Here is a 9,783-nt window from a genome sequence, read left to right as displayed (position 1 = left end):
TCCCCCCCTACATTCCACCCTCCCCCTACATTCCCCCTCTTCCTTCATTCCCCCCCTACATTCCTCCCTCCCCCTACATCCCCCCTACATTCTCCCCTCCCCCTACATTCCCCCTTCCCCTACATTCCCACTCCCCCTACATTTCCCCCTCCCCCTACATTCTCCCCCTCTCCCGACATTATCCCATCCCCCTACATTCTCCTACCCCTACATTCCCCACTCCCTTTACATTCTCCCCCTCACCCTACATTCCCCCCTCCCTCCACATTCCCCCCCTACATTCCCCTCTCCCCTACATTCTCCCCCTCCCCCTACATTCACCCCTCCCCCTACATTCCCCCCTCCCCCTACATTCCCCTTTCCCCCTGCATTCTCCCCTCCCCCTACATTCCCCCCTCCCGCTACATTCCCCTCTCCCCCGACATTCTCCCCTTGCCCTACATTCCCCCTCTCCCTACATTCTCCCCCTCCCCCAACATTTCCCCCTCCCCCTACATTCTCCCCCTCCCCCTACATTCCCCCCCTCCCCCTACATTCTCCCCCTCCCCCTACATTCCCCACTCCCCCTACATTCCCCCTCCCCCGATATGCTCCCCTCCCCGACATTCCCCCTCCCCCTACATTCCCCTCTACCCCTACATTCCCCTCTCCCCCTACATTCCCCCCTCCCCTATATTCTCCCCTCCCCTACATTTCCCCTCCCCTACATTCTCCCCCTCCCCCTACATTCTCCCCCTCCACTACATTCTTCCCCTTCCCCTACATTCTCCCCCACCCCCTACATTCCCTCTCCCCCTATATTCCCCCTCCCTCTACATTCTCCCCCTACCACTTCATTACCCCTCCCCCTACATTCTCCCCCTCCGCCTTCATTCTCCCCCTCCCCCTACATTCGCCCCTCCCCCTACATGCTCCCCCTCCCCCTTCATTCGCCCCCTCCCCCGACATTCTCCCTTCCCCCTACATTCCCCCCTCCCCCAATATTCCCCCTCCCTTACATTCTCCTCCCCCACCTTCTCCGCCTCCCCACATACACTCCTCCCTCTACATTCCCACTCCACCCACATTCTCCCCTCCCCCTACATTCCCCTCTCCCCCAAATTTCTCCCCTCCTCCTACATGTCCCCCCCTGCATTCCATCTCCCCCCACATTCCCACCCTTCCCCTACTTTACCCTCCCCTACATTCCCCCTACCCCTACATTCTCCCCCTCCCCCTACATTCCCCCCTCCCCCGATATTCTCCCCTCCACGACATTCCCCCTCCCCCTACATTCCCCTCTCCCCCTACATTCCCCTCTCCCCCTACATTCCCCCCTCCCCCTATATTCTCCCCTCCCCTACATTCCCCCTCCCTACATTCTCCCCCTCCGCCGACATTCTCCCCCTCCCCCTACATTCTCCCCCCCCTACATTTCCCCTTCCGCTACATTCTCCCCTCCCCCTACATTCCCCCCTCCCTCTACATTCCCCGCTCCCCCTATATTCCCCCTCCCCCTACATTCTCCCCTCCCCCTACATTGCACCCTCCCTCTACATTCTCCCCCACCCCCAACATTCCCCCCTCCGACTACGTTTCCTCTACCCACTCCCCCAAAATTCCCCCCTCCTGCGACATTCTTCCCCTCCCCCTACATTCTCCACCTCCCCCTATAGTCTACCCCTCCCGCGACATTCTCCCCCTCCCTCTACATTCCCCCTCCCCCTACATTCTCCCCTCCCCCTACATTCCCCTCTCCCCCCAATTTCTCCCCTCCTCCTACATTTCCCCCCCTACATTCCATCTCCCCCCACATTCCCACCCTCCCCCTACATTACCCTCCCCTACATTCCTCCTCCCCCTACATTCTCCCCCTCCCCCTACATTCCCCCCTCCCCCGATATTCTCCCCTCCACGACATTCCCCCTCCCCCTACATTCCCCTCTCCCCCTACAGTTCCCTCTCCCTCTACATTCCCCCCTCCCCCTATATTCTCCCCTCCCCTACATTCCCCCTCCCCGATATTCTCCCCCTCCGCCTATATTCTCCCCTCCCCTTACATTCTCCCACTCCACTACATTTTTCCCCTCCCCCGCAATTCTCCCCCTCCCCCTACATTCTCCCCTCCCCCTACATTCCCCCTCCCCCTACATTCTCCCCTCCCCTACATTCTCCCCTCCCCCGACATTATCCCCTCCCACGACATTCCCCCTCCCCTACATTCTCCCCCCCTACATTTCCCCTTCCGCTACATTCTCCCCTCCCCCTACATTCCCCCCTCCCTCTACATTCCCCGCTCCCCCTACATTCCCCCTCCCCCAACATCCTCCCCCACCCCCAACATTCCCCCCCGACTACGTTCCCCCTATCCCCTCCCCCAACATTCCCCCCTTCTGCGACATTCTTTCCCTCCCCCTACATTCTCCACCTCCCCCTACAGTCTACCCCTCCCGCGATATTCTCCCCCTCCCCCTACATTCTCCCCCTCCCCCTATATTCTCCCCCTCCCCCTACATTCCCTCTCCCCCTACATTCCCCCTCACCCTACATTCCGCCCCTCCCTCTACATTCTCCCCCTCCCCCTACATTCCCCCTCCCCCTACATTCTCCCCTTCCCCTACATTCTCACCCTCCCCCTACATTCTCCCCCTCCCCCTACATTCCCTCTCCCCCTACACTCTCCCTCACCCTACATTCTGCCCCTCCCTCTACATTCTCCACCACCCCCAACATTCCCCCCTCCGACTATGTTCCCCCTACCCCCTCCCCCAACATTCCTCCCTTCTGCAACATTCTTTCCCTCCCCCTACATTCTCCACCTCCCCCTACAGTCTACCCCTCCCGCGACATTCTCCCCCTCCCCCTACATTCTCCCACTCCCCCTACATTCCCCCCTGCCCTACATTCTCCCCCTCCCCCTACATTCTCACCCGCCCCCGACATTCACCCCCTCCCCCAACATTCTCCCCTCCCCCTACATTCCCCATCCCCCTACATTTCCCCCTCCCCATGCATTCCTCCCTCTCCCTACATTCTACCCCTCCCCCTACTTTCTCCCCTCCCGCTACATTCCCCTCCCCCGACATTCTACGCCTCCCCCGACATTCTCCCCCTCCCCCTACATTGCCCCCTCCCCATACATTCCCCCCTCCCCCTACATTACCCCTCCCCCGACATTCCCCCCTCCCGCGACATTCTCCCCCTCCCCCTACATTCTCCCACTCCCCCTACATTCCCCCCTGCCCTACATTCTCCCCCTCCCCCTACATTCTCACCCACCCCCTACATTCTCCCCCTCCCCCGACATTCTCCCCTCCCCCGACATTTCCCCCTCCCCCTACATTCCCCACCCCCCTACATTTCCCCCTCCCCTTACATTCCTCCCTCTCGCTACATTCTACCCCTCCCCTACTTTCTCCCCTCCCGCTACATTCCCCTCCCCCGACATTCTACGCCACCCCCTACATTCTCCCCCTCCCCCTACATTGCCCCCTCCCCATACATTCCCCCCTCCCCCTACATTACCCCTCCCCCGACATTCCCCCCTCCCTCTACATTCTACCCCTCCCCCTACATTCCCCCTCCCCCTATATTCCCCCCTCCCTCTATATTCTCCCCCTACCACTTCATTACCCCTCCCCCTACATTCTCCCCCTCCGACTTCATTCTCCCCCTCCCCCAATAATCCCCCCTCCCCCGACATTTTCCCCCTCCACTACATTCTTCCCCTCCCCCTACATTCTCCCCCTCCCCCTACATTTTCCACTCCCCCTACATTCCCCCTCCACCTACATTCTCCCCTCCCCCGACATTATCCCTCCCCCTACATTCCCCCTCCCTCTACATTCTCCCCCACCCCCAACATTCCCCCCTCCGACTACGTTCCCCCTACCCCCTCCCCCAACATTCCCCCCTTCTGCGACATTCTTCCCCTCCCCATACATTCTCCACCTCCCCCTACAGTCTACCCCTCCCGCGACATTCTCCCCCTCCCCCTACATTCTCACCCTCCCCCTACATTCTCCCCCTCCCCTACATTCCCTCTCCCCCTACATTCCCCCTCACCCTACATTCTGCCCCTCCCTCTACATTCTCCCCCTCCGCCTACATTCCCCCTCCCCCTACATTCTCCCCCTTCCCCTACATTCTCACCCTCCCCCTACATTCTCCTCCTCCCCTACATTCCCTCTCCCCCTACATTCCCCCTCACCCTATATTCTGCCCCTCCCTCTACATTCTCCCCCTCCGCCTACATTCCCCATCCCCCTACATTTCCCCCTCCCCATAGATTCCTCCCTCCCCCTACATTCTACCCCTCCCACTACTTTCTCCCCTCCCACTACATTCCCCTCCCCCGACATTCTACTCCTCCCCCTACATTCTCCCCCTCCCCCTACATTCCCCCCTCCCCATACATTCCCCCTCCCCCTACATTACCCCTCCCCCGACATTCCCCCCTCCCTCTACAGTCTCCCCCTCTCCTACATTCTCCCTCCCCCTATATTCCCCCCTCCCTCTACATTCTCCCCCTACCACTTCATTACCCCTCCCCCTACATTCTCCCCCTCCGCCTTCATTCTCCCCCTCCCCCTACATTCACCCCTCCCCCTACATGCTTCCCCTCCCCCTTCATTCGCCCCCTCCCCGACATTCTCCCTTCCCCCTACATTCCCCCCTCCCCCTATATTCCCCCTCCCCCTACATTCCCCTCTCCCTCCAATTTCTCCCCTCCTCCTACATTTCCCCCCCTACATTCCATCTCCCCCCACATTCCCACCCTCCCCCTACATTACCCTCCCCTACATTCCCCCTCTCCCTACATTCCCCTCTCCACCTACATTCCCCTCCTCCCCCTATATTCTCCCCTCCCCTACATTTCCCCTCCCCTATATTCTCCCCCTCCGCCTACATTCCCCGCTCCCCCTACATTCTCCCCCTCCACTACATTCCTCCCCTCCCCCTACATTCTCCCCCTCCCCCTACATTCTCCACTCCCCCTGCATTCCCCCTCCACCTACATTCTCCCCTCCCCCTACATTCTCCCCTACCCCGACATTATCCCCTCCCCCTACATTCCCCCTCCCCCTACATTCTCCCCCCTCCTTTCCTTATCCCCTTCCGCTACATTCTCCCCTCCCCCTACATTCCCCCCTCCCTCTACATTCCCCGCTCCCCCTATATTCCCGCTCCCGCTACATTCTCCCACTCCCCCTACATTCACCCCTCCCCTACATTCTCCCCTCCCCCTACATTGCCCCCTCCCTCTACATTCTCCCCCACCCCCAACATTCCCCCCTCCGACTACGTTCCCCCTACCCCCTCCCCCAAAATTCCCCCCTCCTGCGACATTCTTCCCCTCCCCCTACATTCTCCACCTCCCACTATAGTCTACCCCTCCCGCGACATTCTCCCCCTCCCCCTACATTACCCCTCCCCCTATATACCCCCCCCTCTACATTCTCCCCCTACCACTTCATTAACCCTCCCCCTACATTCTCCCCCTCTGCCTTCATTCTCCCCCTCCCCCGACATTCGCCTTTACCCCTACATGCTCCCCCTCCACCTTCATTCGCCCCCTCCCCCGAAATTCTCCCTTCCCCCTACATTCACCACTTCCCCTATATTCCCCCTCCCCCTACATTCTCCTCCCGCACCTTCTCCCCCTCCCCACATACCCCCCTCCCTCTACATTACCTCTCCCCCTAAATTCTCCCCTCCCCTACATTCCCCTCTCCCCCCAATGTCTCCCCTCCTCCTACATTTCCCCCCCACATTCCATCTCCCCCCACATTCCCACCCTCCCCCTACATTACCCTCCCCTACATTCCCCCTCCCCATACATTCCCCCCTCCCCCGATATTCTCCCCTCCCCGACATTCCCCCACCCCCTGCATTCCCCTCTCCCCCTAGATTCCCCTCTCCCCCTACATTCCCCCTCCCCCTATATTCTCCCCTCCCCTACATTCTCTCCCTCCGCCTACATTCCCCGCTCCCCCTACCTTCTCCCCCTCCACTACATTCTTCCCCTCCCCCTACATTCTCCCCCTCCCCCTACATTCTCCACTCCCCCTACATTCCCCCTCCACCTACATTCTTCCCCTCCCCCTACCTTCTCCCCCTCCCCCTACATTCTCCACTCCCCCTACATTCCCCCTCCACCTACATTCTCCCCTCCCCCTACATTCTCCCCTCCCCCGACATTATCCCCTCCCCCTACATTCCCCCTCCCCCTACATTCTGCCCCCCCTACATTCTCCCCTCCCCCTACATTGCCCCCTCCCTCTACATTCTCCCCAACCCCCAACATTCCCCCCTCCCTCTACATTCTCCCCCACCCCCAACATTCCCCCCTCCGACTACGTCCCCCCTACACCCTCCCCCAACATTCCAGCCTTCTGCGACATTCTTCCCCTCCCCCTACATTCTACACCTCCCCCTACAGTCTACCCCTCCCGCGACATTCTTCCCCTCCCCCTACATTCTCCCCCTCCCCCTACATTCCCCCTCACCCTACATTCTGCCCCTCCCTCTACATTCTGCCCCTCCTGCTACATTACCCCTCCCCCTACATTCTCCCCCCTCCCCCTTTCCCCCTCGCCCTACATTCCACCCTCCCACTGCATTCCCCCTTTCTCCGACATTCTCCCCCGCCCCCGACATTCTCCCCCTCCCCCTACATGCCCCCCATCTCCTACATGCTCCCCGTCCCCCTACAATCCCCCCTCCCCCTACATTCTCCCCCTCCCCCTACATTCCCCCCTCCCCCTACATTCTCCCCCTCCACCTACATTCTCCCCCTCCACCTACATTCTCCCCTCCCCCTGCATTCCCCCCTCCCCCTACATTCTCCCCCTCCCCCTACATTCTCCCCTCCCCCTACATTCCCCCCTCCCCCTACATTCTCACTCATCCAACATTCCCCCCTCCGCCTTCATTCCCCCTCCCCCTACATTCTTCCCTCCCCCTACATTCTCCCCCTCCCCTACATTGCCCCTTCCCCCTACACTCTCCCCCTCACCTACATTCCCCCTCCCCCTACATTCTCCCCCTTCCCCTACATTCCCCCCCACCCCTACATTCTCCCCCTCCCCCTACATTCCCCCTTTATCCTACATTCTCCCCCTACATGCCCCCCATCCCCTACATACTCCCCGTCCTCCTACAATCCCCCCTCCCCTATGTTCCCCATTCCCCCTACATTCCCCTCTCCGCATTCATTGCCCCCTCCCCGACATTCTCCCCCTCCCTATATTCTCCCCCTCCCCCTACATGCTCCCCACCCCCTACATTCTCCCCACTCCTACATTCTCGCCCTCTCCCTTCATTATGCCCCTCCCCCTACATTTACCCTCTCCCCCTCCGCCTACATTCCCCCCTCGACCTACATTCTCCCACTCCCCCTACATTCCCCCCTCCCCCTACATTCCCCACTCCCCCTACATTCCCCCCTCCCCCGACATTCTTCCCCTCCTACTACATTCCCCCCTCCCCCTACATTCTACATTCCACCCTCCCCTACATTCCCCCCTGCCCCAACATTCTCCCCCTCCCCTACAACATTTCCCCTCCCCGTACATTCCACCCTCCCCATACATTTCCCCTCCCCTACATTCCCCCCTCCCCTACATTCCCCCTCCCTCGACATTCCCCCCTCCTCCTACGTTCCCCATTCCTCCTACATACCCCTCTCCGCATTCATTCCCCCCTCACCGACATTCTCCCACTCCCCCTGCATTCTCCCCGCCTCCCGGCATTCTCCCCTCCCCTTACATTCCCCCCTCCCTCTACATTCCCCCCTCCCCTACATTCTCCCCCTCCCCCTACATACTCCCCTCCCCCTACATTCTCCCCACTCCTACATTCTCCCCCTCCCCTTCATTATGCCCCTCCCCCTACATTCACCCTCTCCACCTCCCCCTACATTCCCCCCTCGACCTACATTCTCCCACTCCCCCTACATTCCCCCCTATCACGACATTCTTCCCCTCCCACTACATTCCCCCCTCCCCTACATTCTACATTCCACCCTCCCCCTACATTCTCCCCCTCCCCCTATACACCCTCCTCCCCCTACATTCCACCCCTCCCCCTACTTTCTCCCCTCCCGCTACATTCCCTCCTCCCCATACATTCTCCCGCTCCACCTACATTCTCCCGTCCCCCTTCATTCTCCCCCTCCCCTACATTCTCCCCCTGCCCATACATTCTCCCCCTTCCCCTACATACCCCCCTCCCCCTTGATTCTCCCCCTCCCCCTACATTCCTCCCTCCCACTACATTCCCACCTCCACTTAAATTCCCCCCTCGCCCTAAATTTCCCCCTCCCCCTACATTTCCCCCATACATTGTCCCCCTCCCCCTTCATTCTCCCCGACCCCTACATTCCCCCCTCCCCTACATTCTTCACCTCCCCAGACATTCACCCCTCCCCCTACATTCTCCCCCTCCCTTTAAATTCCCCCCTCCGCCTAAATTTCCCCCAGCCCCTACATTCTTCGCCTCCCCCTACATTCTCCCCTCCCCCTAAATTATCCCCCTCCCCTTAAATTCCCCCCTCCCCCTAAATCTCCCCCTCCCCCGACATTCTCCCCCGCCACTTCATTACCCACTCCCCCTACATTCTCCCATCCCCCTCCATCTGCCCCTCCCCTTCATTCTCCCCATCCCCTACATTCCCCCCTCCCCCTACATTCTCCCCCTCCCCCTTCATTCCCCACTCCCCCTACATTCCCCCTACTCCTACATTCACCCCTCCCTCTACATTCTCCCCCTCCCCTACATTCTCCCCTCCCCCTACATTCTCCCCTTCCCCGACATTCCCCCCTCCCCCGGCATTCTCCCCCCCCCGACATTCCTCCCTCCCCCTATATTCTCCTCCTCCCCCTTTATTCCCCACTCCCCCTATATTCCCCCCTCCACCTACATTCCCCCCTCCCCCTACATTCTATCACTCCCCCTACATTCTCCCCTCCACCTACATTGCCCCATCGCCCTACATTCTACCCCTCCCCTACATTCTACCCCTCCCCCTATATTCCCCCCGCCCCATACATACCCCCATCCCCATACATTACCCCCTCCCTCTACATTCTCCAACTCCCCTACATTCTACCCTCCCCTACATTCTCCATCCCCTATACTATCCCTCCCCTACATTCCCCCCTCCCCCTATATTCCCCACTCTCCCTACATTCTACCCATCCCCCTACATTCTCCCCCTCCCCCTACTTTCTCCCCTCCCCCTACATTCCCCCTCCCCTGACATTCTACTCCTCCCCCTACATTCTACCCCTCCCCCTACATTCCCCCTCCCCATACATTCCCCCTCCCCCTACATTACCCCTCCCCCTACATTCCCCCCTCCCTGTACATTCTCCTCCTCCCCCTACATTCACCCCTCCCCTACATTCTCCCCTCCCCCTACATTGCCCCCTCCCTCTACATTCTCCCCCACCCCAACATTCCCCCCTCCGACTATGTTCCCCCTACCCCCTCCCCCAAAATTCCCCCCTCCTGCGACATTCTTCCCCTCCCCCTACATTCTCCACCTCCCACTATAGTCTACCCCTCCAGCGACATTCTCCCCCTCCCCCTACATTACCCCTCCCCCTATATACCCCCCCCTCTACATTCTCCCCCTACCACTTCATTAACCCTCCCCCTACATTCTCCCCCTCTGCCTTCATTCTCCCCCTCCCCCGACATTCGCCTTTACCCCTACATGCTCCCCCTCCACCTTCATTCGCCCCCTCCCCCGAAATTCTCCCTACCCCCCTACATTCACCACTTCCCCTATATTCCCCC

The sequence above is a fragment of the Pristiophorus japonicus genome, chromosome 6 (genome assembly GCF_044704955.1).
Source record: "Pristiophorus japonicus isolate sPriJap1 chromosome 6, sPriJap1.hap1, whole genome shotgun sequence".
NCBI lineage: Eukaryota > Metazoa > Chordata > Chondrichthyes > Pristiophoridae > Pristiophorus > Pristiophorus japonicus.
Note: the sequence above shows the minus strand (reverse complement) of the source record.